This window comes from Panthera onca, chromosome X (assembly GCF_046562875.1).
Source record: "Panthera onca isolate mPanOnc1 chromosome X, mPanOnc1 haplotype 2, whole genome shotgun sequence".
In the NCBI taxonomy this organism is placed as follows: Eukaryota; Metazoa; Chordata; class Mammalia; order Carnivora; family Felidae; genus Panthera; species Panthera onca.
The window spans coordinates 87,835,271-87,846,053 of NC_138357.1; the positions used below are offsets into that span (position 1 = coordinate 87,835,271).

The following is a 10,783-nucleotide window of genomic DNA, read 5'->3' on the forward strand; positions in this document are numbered from 1 at the left end:
CAACTTTAGGTTTTTCTGCCATCCAAGGCTCTTCTTTCTCAAATGTGAAGATGAGGTCTGGTTTGGTAACTTGATCAATTGTAAGAGGACATGATTCAGAATTTACGGCACCTGCTTGGACTTGGGGGCCTCTGAATACTGAGAAAGGGGTAGACTCATGGACTACATAATAAAGCTGCCCAATTATATATATCCTGGTGAAGTCTAGCCATTTCTCTTGGGAGGTGAGAGAACAAGCACCTCCAGTGTCCAAAAGGGATCAGGACCTTTTCACCCCTGAACATTTTCAGCACTTTACAGGCAAGAAGGTCCCATATATATTTTCATCACCTAGGGATGATTTTGGTTTGCTAACTGGCCCCTGTACACAGAGGGCAAGGAGAGACCAAAGAAAGAGGCAGACTATTTCTGATTGGTAGGTGGTAAGTTTAATAAGCAAGGGAAATTACCTATGAGGCTTGTCTTGGGTGACTGCAAGATGAGTAGATCTCCACACCTGCCAGCCAGGATCTTAAGTTTACAGAGGTCTTAACTAGGTTCAGTCACATATACCAGCCATATATTGACACACTACTCTGAATTCTGCATCCTTGAAAATGGCTCCCACTGTGAGAATGGTGGACAGAGTGTACATTCCAAGGACAGGAGAGGTGAGGAGCCTCTCATTGCCTGGGTCCAGCTCACGAATCAACTGGAAGTCATGTCCTCTTGATGACCTCCTCCAACATTCCAGCCCTTGTGACTGGCTCTTATAATCTTACACATGCCCCTCTTCTGAAATGGGCCCTGATCAGTCAGCAAGAGGTATCACTAGCATGGAAGAGGCTCCTTTGGAGGCTATCTGGCAGCATTGTAGGCAGACACCCACAGCAACAGTATGGGCACATGCAAAAGGAAACCCAGATTAAGATAATTCCTCAAGTTTTTTCCACCAAGAACCCCATGACCCAAACCACTGAGTTATTAATTCCTATAGGCTTGGGGATGGGTCACTCAAGACATTCACTTGTACACTCATGTGATTTAATAAGGGTGATACATTAGCAGACTCATCAGGTATGAACACACAACACTGGATAATGGCACAGGTGCCTCTTTGCAAAGCAGTAATAATGTCCTTTTCTGGAGGACAGTTTTTTCATTAGAGACATTTCAGTATTAAATAAAATGAAGACTTTGCTATCATTTTGTCGGGTGAATTTAGTAAGGTTTCTATACATGCTATAACACCCTCCAGGCCAATGGAGGGGACGAGGATGGTAGCCAGATGATCATACTAGTGGAAAACATAATGTGCCCACCTGGCCTTGAGGAAAGGTAGATTGGAAATTTTAGGAACTTGACCATCCTGGTGAAATGTCCCATTGCAAATTCCAGTAGGTAATGCCTTTCCTAGGTGTGTTCTGAGCAGCATAGCATGCTGATCCATGGTGAAAGTTAGGGCAATGACTGTCTCCTATGACTTCCATACCTTATTAGTGTTGGGTGTCTCAGAAATTGTCCCCTGACTGGCATAGGGGGCAACAGGCCCTACTGGTTGATCATTAATGTTTTAAAGGCTACAACAGTACTTTAGTTCACCTGGCCAATGTGGTTTTACCTGTTAGTAATTTATTTCACTTAAAACTTTTTAATTTAAAGTAGGTTTCATGCCCAATGTGGGACTTGAACTCATGACCCCAAGATCAAGAGTTGCATGTTCCACCAACTGAGACAGCCAGGCACACCCCTACTTGTTAGTAATTTAATCTGCTGCTTTAATATTGCATTCTTCCTATCAGTCCTGCTGCTGTGGGTTACAGGGGAGATGGAACCTCTGTTGAATGCCACATTCTTTTGCCCAATCTTGCACATTATGACCTTTGGACTGTGACCCCCATAACTGTCTAGTCAATGAGGGTATCTGTACTTATGCAGCTTTTCTAATCCCCTAATGGTGGCAGCCTGGTTTGCACAGTGATGGGGGAAATCTTAGGCCAGATGCAGCGTCCATACAAAGGCATATTTAGAACCTTCACTCAGAGGAAGGGAGACCAATATAATCAATTTGCTAATCTCTCACCAGTTGAAAACTCCCATGGATGTTCTCAGACTTTTATCAGCAGCTGCCTTGGGCACTGTTTAGAACATACATGCTCTATTGCATTGACCAAGTCACTGCATTTCAAGGGCAATATGCCACCCCACATGGGTGCTATGGTGGCCACTCTTGCTATGCACCTAATCTGTTATATCTATTGAAGACTCTGTTGTTAGAGCTTGTACTCAAGCTGGGGCATCAGCTGCCTGATTGCCAGGGGGTGTCAGTGCCTTATGACCTAGGATGTAGAAGACTGAAAAGACTGCCTCAGGTTCTCAAAGGTGAATCTAAATGCCTTTCCACCTATCCTGACCCCAAGAGGGTTATTCATGATCATCCACTACTTGGCTTCCCATTGTCCAAGTCATAGGGTTAACCCCTTTAGAACAGCCCAACTGTCAGTGCCAAGGGTTAACAGCTGGAGCTCATGAGCAATCACCAAACTACTCTGAGTTCAGCCTTATGGCTTCTGTGGCTTGGTCCTGTTTTTAGGCATCTGTATACCAGGCATCGACAGGAATTCCCCACACTCCCACTCTACAGGCTGCAGAGTTGCCACAGGAGTAGGCGCATGGGCATTTGGAGGATCTACATACTCTAAAGGGCCTAGTAGCACCTGCATTTCTAGAACCAGTGGGCTGAGAGACGGGATACTCTTCTGTCGCAAATAGGCATGTGACTTAGTCAAAGTGGGGGTTTGAACCATGGCAGAGGTGGGTAGATGGAGCATACTCTCAACCTACCCTTTGATAGGGAGGCAAGTTCTTACCATGATATGTTTTTCTTCATGAGAGGCTCTACCTGAAGGAGTGCTGTGTATACCTTTAGAAGCTGTCACTCTATGGGGGTATGTTGGGCTTCTGCCCCCTTCCAGAGCTGGGACCAAAATCCTATGGGTTCTCTCTCCTGTTGCTTCTGCCACAGTACCCAATCCATATCTCCTGGAGCCACATCTAACTCAATGGGTAGCCCTACAGGCTTGGGAGATTCCCATAGCTTTAATCTGCTTCATTAGTATTTTTGTCTTCTCAAAGGGGGCTTGCTGTTTTGATCCTCAGTCCCACACCTGCCCTTTCTTTCCCAGGCAGTATAAGGGATGAAGGAAGGCACTGTGCCAAGTGGAGAATAAAAGTCCTCCCCAAACCCAAAATTCCTACAAAGGCTTGCATTTCTTTCATGTTCTTAGGGGTTGGATAGGCTTATATTTTATCAATCATAAGACATTGTCACAAGTTCATTGTCTGAGACAATGAGCATCTTACCCAAACAACTTCCAAAAACTACTGTTGTGCCTGGGACTTGAATTATCTGTGGGTTCAATGACTCATCCTCTTACTCACAGATGTTCCAGCAAAGTCAGTAGCGTGTCCTACAGCAGAAGAAAATCTTCACATGTTAACATTATATCATCAATGTAATGGGCTCATTTTACCCAATGTGGGGAAAGAGAACAGGGACAGGTCTCCGGCTACCATCCCAGGACACACTGTGGGGCTGTGCAAGTAGCCTTAGGGAAGCACTTGAAAGGTCCATTGTTGTTCCTCCCACATGAAGGCAAGTTCTTAGTTACCAGAAACCAGTACCTGTTAGAGACTTTTCCGCGAATCTCCTTGAAGGTGAAACACTTTTGTAGGAACACTTTTGCAGTAACACTTTTGAAAAAGCAGTACAGAAAAAGAATAACTGTAGATGACAAAAGACTTAAAAATGGTCATGATTAAAGATCTGATGAGAGTTAATTAAAATCCAATTGACAAGGAAAGTTTTTCTTTTTTTTATTTCTTTCTTTTTTTTGAGAGAACAACTCTAAATTATATAAAGGCAGGGAGTGACAGGCTTCCTGAGGCTCTGCTGGGAGAGAAGGAGTCTGAGAAAAGTGGTAAGAAAGATCTGGGGGGAAAGTTTGCTATTTCTGTGACATCCTTTAAAAAATAACTAGAATGAACATAGGGAAGGGAAACAAAAATAATATAAAAACAGGGAGGGGGACAAAACAGAAGAGAATCATAAATATGGACAACAAACTGAGGGTTGCTGGAGGGGTTGTGGGAGGGGGGATGGGCTAAATGGGTAAGGGGCATTAAGGAATCTACTCCTGAAATCGTTGTTTCACTATATGCTAATTTGGATGTAAATTTTAAAAAATAAAAAATAAAATAAAACAAAAAAAATAACTAGAATTATGATTGATAACATTATACCAGGGTATATCAGAGTTTTAGAAATTTCATACAATTTCTGGAGCACTTATATAACATATATAAATATAACCTAATGAAAGTTCAGCATCACTTCTTATTTGACAATGCTTCCCTTGTAATTTAACATATCAAATAAGCCTAATTAGTTTAATATCTTCCTTTTATAAGGAGAGAACACATCTTTTGAGATGTTCCAGGGATTGTCTAGAAAATCCCAAAGTTAGTTTGAAGTAAAAAAAACTTCAGAATTTGTGACATTTGTCAAAAATATCAAAAGAATTTTTAATTTTTTTCAATGTTTATTTATTTCTGAGAGAGAGAGAGAGACAGAGCACGAGTGGGGGAGGGGCAGAGAGAGAGGGGGAGACACAGAATCTGAAGCAGGCTCCAGGCTCTGAGCTGTCAGCACAGAGCCCAATGTGGGCTTGAACTCACAAATCATGAGATCATGACCTGAGCCTAAGTCAGACACTTAACCAACTGAGCCACCCAGGCGCCCCTAAAAATATCAAAATAATTTAAAATACTTGATTAAACAGAATCATAGATCACTGTGAAACAATACTTAGTTGTCCATTTAATCAGTAACAAAGACTTCAAAAGCAAATACAGAAAGTTACATCGTTACAAAACCTTAGTGGTTTCAATAGAGAATACTGTTTTCTTAAGTAATCAAAGACATAAAGACAACATTGAACACAGGAAATTATTTTGATAAAACACAGAATCTTTGTTTTTGAGGCAGATTACTTAAAAGGTAAGAAAAACCTTTCACGACTTCATTAAGAACAGGTCAATAGTACAAGAAAAGTTTGTTCTTTTAGCAGATGAAAGAAAATTAAGTTTTAGTTTTACATGAGCACACTATTGATATTAAAACTTATCAGATGGAACAAGTTAAGGTTACCCACTTACCTGGCTAAAACTTTTCATTAACATTTGTGGGGACTTATGATTTGTATTTGCCTTTAACAAGTAACCTTCTGGAAACTGTGGGATGGATTTGGGGCAAGGTAGCTTCTGTAGTAGTATTTTTCAAAGCCTATTTCCCCTTTTTTTCTCTTCAGTCTCAGGCAATCGTGGGCAGTGTTTTAGTTATCTCCTGGGGTGTTTACTTTTCAAAGACAGGATGAGATTTACAATCTTAAGGGACAGAGAAAGAATGCAAATTTTTTTCCTAGGGGGTTTGGGATATATTTCTCTATTACCAGAAGTCGGGGGGGGGGGGGGGGGGGCGGGGTACCTGGGTGGTTTAGTTGGTTAAGCATCCAACTTCAGCTCAGGTCATGATCTCACAGTTCATGGGTTCGAGCCCTGCATCAGGCTCTGTGCTGACAGCTCGGAGCCTGGAGCCTGCTTCAGATTCTGTGTCTCCCTCTCTCTGCCCCTCCTCCACTCACACTCTGTCTGTCTCTCTCTCTTTCTCTCTCTCTCTCTCTCTCTCTCAAAAATAAATAAAACATTAAAAAAAGAAGTCAGGATAATTACTATTTAAAATTTTCCTTTGTATCAGGGGTCATATAGCATGGGGCACTTTGTCTCTTCCACTGTCAATCACCACAATACCCTCCTCTCCACTCTCCTCACTTTCCCAGGGATTCTACCTCTCAGCATCCTAATCAGATTTTTCCACAAGTGTTCAGACCTTAATCTGTAGCAGTTTGTACCCTCCTAGCTTTGCAAAATGGCATGCTAAGGTCTCCAACTTATTATCCTGTTCCTCCACCTTGTCTGTCAGCCCCAAAGGTAGCAAAGTAGTGGACAACTGCATGTCCTTTTCTAATTTCAGCTCTTCTCCCAACTTTCTAACTTGAGTTTCAGCCTCTAGTTGGGCAAATGAACTGTTTACAGAGGTGGTCAGCCCACTGCGGCAGCCATTTTTTTTCCATTCTCTGCTGCAGTACACTCTGCATTGTTCCTCAAACAAGCACATCAAACCAGCAAGTGTTATGGGGCATCCCCCTACTCACATAGTAGTCCACAAGCATCTAATATCTGGGCCACCCTTACCCACAGAGAGGTTGATGGCCACCTCGGGATTTCCCCTATGGATGTCTTTTTCCCAAGGCCCATTTTGTTGGAGAAAGTCATCAAGAGGAAGTATTTGACAGTTAACCTGTAAGCTGGACCCAGGGCAATTGAAGGCCCCTTCCTCCCCACCCTTTCCTTGAAGTTCAGGTTCCACTTGCCTTTCCTACTCCCAGAGGCTTCTCCAAAGATAGGCCCCAAAGAGATCCAAATCTGTCCAGAGATAATGATGTGGTGTTGAGAACATCTGCATAGTATACTTGACTAAACACAGTTAAAGCTTCTCTCTATATAAATTTTTAAGATTTGCTGGGTAGGTGCAGGGATATACTCATCTTGCTTCTGCCTAAGACAAATCTTGTATGTAAGTTTCCTTTGCTTATTAAACCTGCTACATACTAACCTGGAGTGGCCTGCCTCTTCCTTTGTTCTCTCCCTGTCCTCTGAGTACCAGTGGCCAGTTTCAGATTGTACTCTGGGAGCTCCCAAGAGGGTTGCAAACCAATGCATTTGTTTGGACTTTTGTTTGGCTCACCAATTATTGTTTCACAAACTGGCCCCCATTCATGGAGTGCAATGAGAGACCAAAGAAAGAGACAACCCACTCCATATTGGTAAGTGACAGCTTTAATAAGCAAGGGAACTTATGAGGCTTGTCTTAGGTGGTCATAAGATGATCAGATCTCCGTGTCTGCCTGCCAGAATTTTAACAGTTTATAGAGAGGCCTTAAGGGGGTTTAGTCATGTATACAATCCAAGTAGTCTCCACAACACATCACTCTCTTGAGGCTGCATCCTTGCAAACAGCGCTCACTTGGGAATGGTGGGCAGAGTATACATTCCAAGGACATGACAGGAGAGGAGGTGAGGAGCCTCCAACAGCCTGGTTCTAGCTCACAGGCCACCTGGTGGTTACATCCTCTTGATGACCTTCTCTAACAGATGATCATTTCAGATGGAGCAATCACAAGATAAATGACATTTGAAGATAAGGTTGAGGACTTCACCTGGCAAGAGTGGCAGCACCTGGGCCCTGCTCATAAAACTCTGTGTGGAGATGTGATATTGGAGAATTACAGCCACCTGGTCTCTGGGGGCAAGGAAGGCTCCCCCAGACAATTTGGTACTTATGATTATTGTGTCCTACTGTAAGGGTTAAATTGTAGTGTAGGGCTAATGCTTAGCTTGAAAAATAACAGCTTTGTGTTGACATTGAAGGTTAAGAGATAACAGCCTTGCTTTACTCTTATAAATTACGCCTCATACTCTTGTAAATTAGGCTTCACCAATTAAGGAAGCAAAAGTTCAAAGAAAAGAGCATCAGAGGCAGGGTCAAGGAGATCCACTGGTTGCAACTTAGAGGCAGAAAGTCTAAAGTAAACACCTCATTAGGCAACTGTTTCTAACTCATCTGGAAATTGTTTCTTTGTTCTGTTCCCAGGTGATGATAAAACGATGTGATCGGTTATAAAAACTCTGTACCCCGGCTGTTCGGGGCCGCACTCTTATCAAGAGTGTTGGTCCCGATCGGTCGGCCTTGCCTCTCATTGTAATAAAATTTGTTGTGACTGTCACTGGTGCCCGTAGCATTCTGTTTCAGGAGTCGTGTGGATGCAACACTACACGGTATCTTTTATTTTTAGGTTTTGAAAGCTAAGTTTCTTCCTCATCCTCAAACATCACTGATTTTGTAATGACACATGACTCCATCTAAGTAGCCATCCCTGGATGATGAGGAAACGTTTTGTGGGAACATCTTCTCTGTTCACAAAAAGAATGCCTGCATTCAACCTGGTTTACGTTACATGTTGGACGAGAAACAAAAATCTAATTAGAGAAACTTCTGCTTTTGGTGATGACAGAGAAGCTTTTAGCAGACCAACTTTCCTGCTGAGGTCAAATAAAAAAGTGGATAAAAGACAATATTTGGGGGCATCAGAAAGCTGCTGAGGAGATGGAGGCCCCAGTTCTGGCGGGAGTGATGTCAGGTCTCATTTCACAAGCAGACCAGAGCACATCTACTCAATACCGACTACATTTAGACCAGGGACCAAACAGTGTCCACAGGAAACAAGGAGAGCTTCTGCAGATGCCTGGTCTGAAGGACAGAGCAGCTAGAATACAAGAGCAGAGTGTATGAAGCACATACCAGAAACATTCCCTGAGTGCTACATGACCTCTTCTTTATAAAGCCATTATTCTCAGAAATAGGAAACATGACTGGCTATTCTAACACAGAGAAGAAGGAAGAGACTTAGATAAAATGCCAAGATGGAGGAATTTATCCCAAATGAAGGACAAGAAAAGGCCATGGCCAGAGATCTAAGAAAAACAGATATAAGTAACATGCCTGATGGAGAATTTATTATTTTTTTAATGTTTATTTATTTTTGAGAGCGAGAGAGACAGACACCAAGTGTGATATGGGGAGGGGCAGAGAGGGGGAGACACAGAATCCAAAGCAGGCTCTAGGCTCTGAGCTGTCAGCACAGAGCCGGATGTGGGGCTTGAACTCATGGACTGAGAGATCATGACCTGAGCTGAAGTCAGAAGCCTAACTGACTGAGCCACCCAGTCTGATGGAGAATTTAAAGCAACAATCATAAGGATACTCATAGAATGGAAGATACTCATGAGACCCTTACCACAGAGATAAAAGAGTTTTAAAAGAATCAGTTAGAGAGGAAGAATTCAATAAATGAGATTGGAAATAGGCTTCATACAGTGAACAGTAAGCTGGAAGAAGCAGAGGAATTAGAAGACAAATTAATGAAAAATAACGAAGCTGACAAAAAAAGAGAAACAAGAATTACACAACACAAGAATAGGCTTAGGGAACTCTGTGACTCCATCAAACGTAATAACATTTGTATTATAGTAGTCCCAGAAGAAGAGAGGGAAAAGGGAGCAGAAAATTTATTTGAGGAAATAATAGCTGAAAACATCCTATTCTGGGGAAGGAAAAAGACATCCAAATCCAAGAGGCACAGAGATCTCTCATCTAAATCAACAAAAGTAGGCCAACACCAAGACATATTATAATTAAATTAAAAAGCAGCAGGACAAAACAAGTCCTAGCTAGGGGTGCCTGACTGGCTCAGTAGTAGAATATGCAAGTCTTGATCTTGGGGTTGTGGGTTCAAGCCCCAGGTTGGGTGTATAGATTACTTAAAAATAAAATTTTACACAGATGATGAATTTATTGATGGGCAGATAGAGACTCTGTGCTGATTGTCATGTAAGTTCAGTGGGAAGCATGTTGTCTTTATTGCTCAGAGGAGAATTCTAAGTCAACTCGAAAAAGCTGTACAAAAAATAAGCAAAAGCATCCCAGGAGCCTCACATTGATAGCCGTGCACGATGTGATCCTGGAGGACTTACTTTTCTCAAGCGAGTTTGTAGGCAAGAGAATCCATGTGAAACTGGATGGCAGCCAGCTCATAAAGATACATTGGAATAAAGCACAGCAGAACAATGTGGAATACAAGGTTGAAACTTTCTCTGGCATCTATAAGAAGCTCATGGGCAAGGATGTTAACTTTGAGTTCCCAGAGTTTCAGTTGTAAACAAAAATGATTAAATAAAAGCATTCATGGTAAAAAAACTAATAATAATAATAAGTTCTTAACTTACAAGGGAAGACCCATAAGGCTAGCTGCAGATTTATCAAAAAACAACACAAAAAAAACTTGGCAAGCCAGAAGGGAGTGGCATGATATATTCAAAGTGCTGAGTGGGAAAAATCTGCAGCCAAGGATACTGTTTTTGGCAAGGCTGCATTCAGAATAGAAGGAGAGATAAAGAGTTTCCCAGATAAACAAAAACTAAAGGAGTTCATGACCACTAAGCCAGGCCTGTAAGAAATATAAAAGAGAACAATTTGAGCACAAAGGAGAGAACAAAAGTGATAAAGACAAGAAAGGATCAGAGAAATGTCCATAAACAAGTAAAAATATGGCACAATATACATATCTATCAATAATTACTCTGAATGTAAATGGACTAAATGCTCCAATCAAAAGACATAGGGTGTCAGAATGGTTGAAAAAAAGACCCATCTATATGTTGCCTTCAAGAGACTCCTTTTAGACCTAAAGACACCTGCAGATTGAAAGTGAGGGGATGGAGAAACATTTATCACATAATGAATGTCAAAATAAAGCTGCAGTAGCCATACTCTAGAAAGTCTCTAGCCAGACTCAGCAAAAAGAAAAGAGAAAGTACCGAAATAAATTTTAAAAATCACAAATTAAAGAGGAGAAATAAAAAACACCACCACAGAAATAAAAAATAATTATAAGAGAACATTAGGAAAAATTATATGCCTCTCAGGGATCCACTGCAAGAAGAATGAATAATCTCCCTCACTATGTGCCCCAGGAGCTCTTCAGATCACTGTTCCAACACTGTCTGCCTCTGAATGGTTTCCCTGCCTTCTCTCCAGGAGCAGTGCAGTGCCTTTCAGGCTCTATCT

The 10,783-nt window shown here is 41.8% G+C and overlaps 1 non-coding gene across 1 annotated transcript; it reads left to right on the plus strand.

The window, feature by feature from the left end:
• Positions 1–9,494: 9,494 nt before the first annotated feature.
• On the plus strand, positions 9,495–9,559 carry LOC145714772 (small nucleolar RNA SNORD43). Its single transcript, XR_014136979.1, has one exon. It is a non-coding gene; the product is annotated as a small nucleolar RNA SNORD43 (small nucleolar RNA).
• Positions 9,560–10,783: the final 1,224 nt, after the last annotated feature.